Below are 9,113 nucleotides of genomic sequence, written 5' to 3'. Positions count from 1 at the left end.
CCTAACCACAGTCTTTCAAATTTGTGGTGATCACACTTCTTTTCTTTAGCATTGTCCCACACAAGAACGAGGTCAGAGATTTGAAAAGCTTTCGCTTTGGCCCTTTTATCAAACCATCATTTAACAACATCTTGATGTTTGGCAAAATGTTGCAAAGCGTTAGTCTTTTGTTCATCGAGTTTTAACAAATTTGAGAGGCGAGCTTCAACCTGATCTCCAATTTCCAAGTCTTTCTTGAGCTAGAGCACGGGAATTTGGAGATTGACCAGAAAAACTGGCTTTTGACCATACACTATATAGTAAGGAGAGGTACCAAGGGAAGCTTTAACACGAGTTCGATCAGCCCAGAGGGCATATTTCATCTAGAATTATGTCAATCCCTAGGGTTCCTTTCTAATAGTTTGTTAATCACATCAAGAAGGTTCTTATTTGTCGATTCTACCACCCCATTCCCTTGTGGATAATAATTAGAAGAAAACTTATGATTCACCTTTTATTCATATGACCATGGCATTAGTTGTGCTGAAGTAAAAGCAAGGCCATTATCACATACCAGAGCAAATAGCATTCCAAACCTGGTGATGATTTTATCTTCAAGGAACTTAATGACAACCTTCGCGATACAATTCTTGCAAGAGCGTGCTTTTGTCCACCTGGTGCAATAGTTAGTAGCAACGAGGATAAACTTGTGTCCAACAAATAGATTAGGATTTATCACTCCAATGAAATCTAGAGCTCACTGCATGAATGGTCGTACTTCATACAGTAGTTGTAGGCCATGGCTGGATTCTGTTCCCTGGCGACAACGATCTGACAAGTGTGACAATGTCGGACATGATGGTAAACATCCTTGAATATGGTGGGCCAAAAATAACTATCCTTAAGGAGTTCATGAGTTGTTGCATCGACCGATCCATGACCAGTGCCATATTTGCCATGGAACTCTTCTATCATTTTTTGAGCTTGTTGTCGATGAACACATCTGAGATAGATTCCCTCATAATTTATGTGATATAGAATGGAATCTTTATCATGTAATTAGCATTTTTGAGTCTCAGCACTCTTCGTTGAGGAGCAGTCAATCCTTCAAGGCACTTGTTGTTAAGAAGAACATAAATTAAATCAAAATACCAAGAATCCTGAGTGAAAGAATTAACAGTGTATTGTTGACACTAGATGTGGGGATCATTTGATGTCAGTTCCTAGGATAATCCCTGTCCTCGAACTAACTTCATGGGTTGCATCTCCAATTCAAACTCTTGAAGAATATCCATCCATTTACCTCTATGCTCTCCCATCTCACTTTGCATCAACAATGATTATATAGCTTGGTCTGGGACTATAGCATACACTTTTCTTCTGAGGATGTAATGTCTAAACTTCTTGACAACCCACACCAGAGCGAATGCCTACTTCTCTAATGCAGTATATCTTTCCTTTGCACTCTTAAAAGGTGATCTCATGAAGGCAATGGGTTTTTCATCCCATCCTTCCTTTGCATAAGCACTGCAGTGCACGAATGCAAGGAAGCAACTGAATATATATAGAACAATAGAGTGTAATCAGGGCTAGTTAGCATAGGTACCTCAACATTTGATTTCTTGATTTGATTGAAAGCATCCTTGTATTCTTGACTCCATTCAATTTTGGCATCCTTCTTCATCATATCATTCAATGGCTTAAAGATCTCTGCAAAGCTGGTGATGAACTTTCAAACAAAATTTATCTTTCCAAAGTAAGACCACATCTCTTTCTTGTTGCCAGGCATCTAGAGTTTCAACAGGTATTCATGCCTCTTTGAAAATACCGTGAGGCCATCCATATATATGATGATACACTTCCCTATCAACTCTTTGAAGGTCATATCCATAACACGCTGAAAGGTTGCTCTGACATTTATTAACCCAAATGACATACACCAATATGCAAAAGTTTCGCATTTAGTAGTAAATGCCATCTTCAAACGATCCTCATAACTGACCATCACTTTATTATACCTCGAGTAGCCATCGAGGAAGGACATCATTTGTGACCCATTGACAATTTGCAAGACTTTGTCAAGGGAAGGTAATGGGTAGATTTCCTTTTCGGATGCCTTGTTTAAATTATGGAAATCCACACACAATCAGATTTCATCATGCTTCCTAATAGGGACCAAATTAGCTACCAAGTAGAATTCCTGACGGGGAAAATAATCTTTGCGATGAGAAGTTTCTGCACTTCTTTAAAAATGAGAGGCTCAATAAGAGGATTCACATGATGTTGTTTCTATCTGAAAGATTTTGTGTTAGGCTTCAAAGGAATTGTATGTGTGATTATAGAAGTGTCAAATATCTTCAAATCCTCATACCCCTGGGCTATTACATCAATGCATTCTTTCAAAATCTTAATAATTCTCTTTTTCGGCTTGAGTACAAGCCTTACCAATAAACACTATCTTTTCATGTCCTTCAAGGCCAATATTGTGGGGTTCATATTTGCCAGCTCCAGACTTTGTAGTCAATTTTTCCTTTAATAAAAAAGGCGTTCCAATGTCACCATTTCTTTGGGGATAATATTGGAGGGGAGGTTCATAATGGCATCATTGGCTTATTCATTAAATCCCTCCTCTCTATCATCTTCATCAATAATTTGGCACTCAAATGTCCTAAATTTGCAAGAAAAGCCAAGATGTGACGATCATCTTCGAACACTTGAAAGTGCTCGATATTGTCAGGAACAACTGGGATGGGAACCAACTCGATGGAAAAATTCTTAAGAGGTGACTCATTGACTAATTAGAGTGTCGGCTGCCACTGGTAATGCATCGGGTATAGAGTTTTGAATACATGGCACTAGTTGAATATTGAAGGCATTGAAATCTTCAATAAGACTCCATAATTGGTTCCTATAAGAAACCAATCTTTTGTCATGACAAGCATATTGGCTATGCACTTGTTCGATTATGAGCTCATAGTCACCTTAAACCTTAATACCCTTAGCCCCTTTCCTAAGAGCTAACAACAGTCCTCTGATCAAGGCTTCGTATTCAATGACATTGTTGGTGCAAGTGAATTGGAGACAATGCGAAGTTAGGAATGCTCTACCCTTAGGACTCGTTAATTTGACACCGCGCCACTACCTTTTTTGGATTTTAAACCATCAAACTTCAAGAGCCATATATCACTTTTTGAACTGCTTCTCTTTACTTTAAGCTTTGTTGCAACAGGAGGAGGAGTTACGGGTTCTGGTTGTGGCTGGACTGGAAGGGACAATTCTGATGATGAGAATATTTCAGTTGGTTGCATAGGCTATATTTGGGCCTCATTATGTGAATTATCATCTTCACTTGAAGACTAATAAAGCTTCATAGGATGAGCTGCTAAATCTAAGATGGATGTCATCTCCCACTCCTTTAGAGCCATGTCATGATTAGTGTCACTGGGAGGCTTTGAAACCATAAATTTCATGATTTCATTCTCATAGGGAATGCAGGCAACTGCTGAATGTTCTTCGTGAGGAATCCTACACCATTTGGGTAACAACAGGTCTTCAAGGTGTATATCATTTCCCAGGTGTCTCATTCCTCGCTGCATTGTTGCAACAAATTTCTTAATTTTGTCTTGTTGTTCAAGATCTCCTTGGGGAAAGGAAACAAAAACAAATGTCTTGGCTAAGGTCATGATTTCATTGAATTTATACATGCAAGGACTGACTTTAAGGTAAACTACCTCATTAGTATCCCCATAGTCTATAATCATATTTTTGAGCCTTGGTTTTTTGTCAATACAAATCTGATTGTTGACCCCCTTCCACAGCAACCACAAATAGGTAAAATAGGTGGAGAAGTAACCACATAGTGTTTTAGACCAATCTATGCTCAACAAAATGATGTAAACTTCAGGGATATCAACTACTTGAATATCAAAATGTCGCGAAATGTAAGGATCAACAGACAACTGGATGTACAAATCTTTGAGCTCTCCAATCAAATTAACCTCCATCTTATCCTACTGGATAATCTTGTTGTTGGTAAGAGCAAGACTAAGTCCCAACTTCTGGTATATGGAATAAGGCATGGCATTTCCTGAAGCGCCAAAGTCCACTAAATAGTTATGTAAGTTCTTACCACATATCTTAAGACTAAGGAGAAATGGAGGGTTCCCAACAACGTCAAGGTGATATGATGTGTTAACATCCTTAGTTTCAGCGATCTTCACTTCATTAGCATGGGGTTGTAGCTCTTCTAGCTTCTTTAGGAGTGCTTGTTTTTTCTTGGGGCAATATAAAAACACATCCATAAGGGACATAGTAGTAGTAGTTCTTTCCATCTCCTTAGTTACATCATAGAAGCGTCTAGCTGCAGGCTCCCTATTCACTTTGAATCTCTATATGCCACTTGAGGACCCTTAGAGGGTGGTGGGTTATTGCTTGCAGTCAGATTAGGAGGAGGATGTTCATCCTTAGGTAGAACAAGTTCAGTCATAGGTTCTTTTTCTTGACTTCTCAAATTATAAGGACCCCTGGCATTCTAGACTGCTTGTACGTCATAAACTAGTGTCTCAAGGTCCATTGATGCTTCTTCCCTAAAAAGAAAGGTGTATGTGAGCATCGCGGTGTTTATATTGTCAAGTTCTAAAATTTCTCCTTGTCCCCTTGGTTGCGTGTCAGCTTGAGCTATGCGAATGACCTTCTCCATTTGTGCATAATTTACTTCAGAATGCAGTGCAGTATCATGTAGCCTACACCAATTGGTCATCATGTTCATGTCCACAAGGTTGACATTTTGCACAAAATTTGAACCATCCCTTGCTTCTGGGTGATCATGAGGAACTCCGTCATTGTTAGGACCAGTGTTCCAAGGTATATTGTAAGTATTTTGATTGTACCTTTGGTTCTGACCCTAACTTTGGTAGTTATGATGATTGTTGTATGACTGGGATTGATTTTGCGTGGTTGGAGGATTAGCTTTAAGATGCCCCAACTCCATAGTGACCCGATAAATCATCTTTTCAAGTGCTTCAACCTTCATAGAGAGGTGATTGGTTTGATCAACAGTGGAGGCTCATGTCGCATGGTTGGCAACCGCAACATTGTTGATCCCTTGCTGGTAAGATATCTTGTAAGGTTGTTCAGGGGTATGTGTGGGCACAATGTTTAGCCATGGCACTGAGGGTGTAAATTGTGGCTGTGGAACAAGTTGTTGAGGTGCATATAATGAAACTAGGTTCATAGTTGGAGCTCCCACAACTGCGGTTGGTTTTGGTGGAGGCAACTGAGCATACCCACCATGTGCAAAACCTAGAGGTACGCTATGACCAATTCCATTAGGAGTTTAATTCAGTTGTTGATTCATTTTCAAGGTGAGGGCATATACTTTGGCCAAGGTATCCCTATCTCACTCCTGAATAGTGTGTTTGATGAACATTGCAATCCATGGGTCAATGGCATGGAAGCATGCTTCAATGGCAACATTCTGAGCAACATTGTAAGGATCTTGCAGCCTTTTGTATGCTCTTTGAAACTTAGTATTGAAGATGGTCAAAGGTTCATTGGGAAGTTTCCTTAATGAGACAAATTGGTGGTATAAGGTTGCAGGGTCTACATACACCCTGAACTGTGAAAGAAAGGGTTCTTCAAGCATGTTCTAGCTAGTTATGGAATTCATAGGTATGGAGAGGTACTAGTGATATTTATTATTTCCTAGGGAGTAAGGGAAAAGACAACATGCAACACCTTCATGCTGAATATTATATTGTACTAAGGCATCTTTGAAAGCTTCGATATGCTCTTCAGCAATTCTAATTTTCCCAAACTCAAATTTAGAACAAAAATTATCAGGGTTTTTGGGAAGTTCATGTATCCCACAAGGAATATTTCCTAAAGGAGATTGAACCTGATTCAAAAACATTGGTGGTGGATCTTGGTTAACAAAAGGAGCTACAACAGGTTGAGGTCTAGGGATGAGTTGGGTTGGAAGTGAACTATATGGGGTTGTTGAGTAGGTGTGTCTTGGGACTTCTCCTTCCCTTTGTCTTTCCTCTACCTAGTTAATGACCCAAGTTCCACAAACTTCTTCAGACTTGCAACACTACAAAGGACTCTTTCGAACCTCTCAAGTGAGAAGGAAGAGATTCGCTCTAGTTTGATGCTTCTCAATTCTAATGTGGTTGAGGATTGGGTTCCTGAGGTGCATGAGGTGGTTGGGGTTGTTCAATTTGTTGGGGTTGAGCTCTTTGTTTGAAAAGATGTCTTTGAGCTTGAGCCTCCAAACGTCTACCCTTTCGAGGTGAACCCACAATAGTGGGTTACACTTTTTTGCCAACTTTGACACTTCCATTTCCATTTTTAGAAAAAACCTCACATTTGGACACTTATTAGTGCTAAACCATAAGGAATTTGCAGATATATTTTTTTGAAATTTTTTTGAATCAATTTATTTCTGTTTTTCTATCTCCCTCGAAAACTAGTTTTTAACAAAAAAAATATTTTTAAAGAGTGATACTTATTTGGTATGGCATAACTTTTTTCTAAAATAGATATGAATTTGATTCTTTCGAATTTAGTTTTGTAACATCCATATCTAATGTTTGAAATCAGTTTCATAACATTATGTTCTATATTTCATATTTTATCAAGTTTTGAAGTCGAGTTAACTGTAATTTTGACATATGTTCAATTGGTTGATCATAACATGTTGTGTATGTATCCAAATTCAATTTTTTTTGTTGTTGGAAAAAGGACTTCAATACCTAGTGCACAAATATTTTTCAAAAAAAAAAATCACTTGTTTACAATTTTTCCATAACCGTTGAACTCGGAAGTTGATGTTTGGTATGAAACCTATGTTTAGTTAATATAAAAAAAAATCATAATAAACTCTATATATTAAAATAATAGTCATTAGAAAGCTTTCTTCGAGTACTACTATCACGCATTTTGTTTTGTCAAAATTTGTCCATTTAAGCCCCCAATTTGAGCTTCGAAGGTCAAAAATTTATAGAAACCATGAGAGGTTTAGGGGGAGTCCAAGTCCAAACATTTTCAATAGAACATATGTTCTATCGAAGGGGGTTCGATCAAACCCCCTAATGAAAATTTTGTATTTTATGCTTTTTTGGGTTTGATCGGAAGTGGGTTTCGATCGAATGTATTTTTTACATTTGATCAAAAGGGGGTTTCGATTAAACAGTGCTAAAATTGAGTTTTGGACAAAAGAGAATTTCTTTCGTCCGAAAAGTGTAACCCACTATTGTGGGTTCACCCTTCGTCACTCCTTGTCAAGCACCCTACACATGCACAACCAATCAACATAGTTCTTCTTATGGTTCCAGGCAAGAGGATACAGTTCTGATATGATCTCTTCTTTTTAAAAAATCCAAGGTTAGGTTGTGTAAATGGGAAGAGACTGTTGCCTAGGATTACCATGTTATATCATCTTGTTGTAGTTATTGGAAATTCAATGTAATCTACTGAAGGCGCTCCTTCTAGCACCAGTTCTATTGACGGGTGTTTTGACACACTCACCAACAGGCAGGTAGAACATGAATGTACGTACCACCTCTCCTAAAAAGTGATCAATCTTGAAAGATTGACAACTCCAAGGTCTCTGTAGTCGGGTCATGAGAGTGTTGGATCACCCAGTGGTTGATGTGATTGTACCCATCAAGGGGCCTACTGATCACAACTACAAGAAACATTCTTTCTCTTTCTTTTTTTTATTTAGGTATTTCCAAATTCTTAACTCTAATTCAAAGAAATGTCAAAAGATAGACCATGGTAACAAGATAATATAAAGATATCAATACATAACAACTAGATGAACTACAAAGTTAGTTTATCACAAGAAGGTATTATCAATAACTTTTAATTAGCATTCAACATAACGCTCCAACAAATATGCAGAGTCATACAACTTACATATGGATGAATATGGATGACACTAGATTGTATAACTGCTCTTATCATTTCATTCCTCATATACCATCAATATGTAATATGATTCACAAAACAATAAAGTTGAAAAGAACAAGTGCTAATACAAATGGAAGAAGATACCAAACTATGAAGAACTGTAACCAAGAGAACACGTACTATAGATCAAGCAATCCACAAGTTTCTTTGCATTGAACATTGTAAAATGAATGATAGCATTTAAAGAGTTTATGAAAGAAAACTGCTTAAAACTAAGTTTACTAACTAACTAGCCTTGTGAAGCAGTCGCTAGTGAGGAGGGACCTCAAGGAGATCAGTCCAAACCGGTTAACAAGAGTAAATATAATGGAAACACACAGATATGATGGAGGAAATGCAGAACTGATAGTTTTATTGCATGAAATTTTATTACATCCAACCGGTAACAACTGGGTTACAACATACCAGCACACAGGCCTGGTAGAATATGTCACATTGAGACCTTGAATTGAAAGATCTATCTTCTAGGCACAGTCTATCTATGATTGATCCTAATTGATCTTCTATTGATTCTGGTTTATTGCATTCTAAAGCATGATTATATATATATATATATATATATATATATATATATATATATATATCGATCCAAAGGATCTAGTCGGCCCAAAAGGGATCAAAACCCAAATAACAAGACCTAACGTGCAAAATTAACAAGGTCGGCCTACACCAAGAGATTCCTCCGGAAAATCCAAAGGATGAAACATAGAAGGTCGGCCACACGCCAAGAAACATCGAGATCAAGGCCCAAGGCTCTGAAAGCTTCAAAATGGGTTTCGATAGATCACCAGAATAGGTCTCAGGCAACCGATAACAAGAAACTATCAAGGAAACCGGTAGCGATATCTTGCTAGAAAGTGATCCAAATGAGATGTGGTATGAAAGAAAGAAAGATGATCAAGTCTCCAAGTAGAATCCAACTCCATAGGATCCGATGAGCCAAAATTAGGAGACACAGAAAGGAAAACTGAAACTGCAAACATAAAAGAAAATGTTTTTGGTTGATGCAAGATTGCTGTGAACTGGGGATGCTCCTGCATCACCTTGAATCATCAATTCACGGACCCTTAAAATGGCCCAAATTCCACAATTTATATAGTTTCACCCTACACTTTAGAAAAGAATTATGACTATAAAGTAGGATTACAAAATGGTGGGAG

Source organism: Cryptomeria japonica, chromosome 1 (assembly GCF_030272615.1).
Source record: "Cryptomeria japonica chromosome 1, Sugi_1.0, whole genome shotgun sequence".
Taxonomy (NCBI): Eukaryota; Viridiplantae; Streptophyta; class Pinopsida; order Cupressales; family Cupressaceae; genus Cryptomeria; species Cryptomeria japonica.
Note: the sequence above shows the minus strand (reverse complement) of the source record.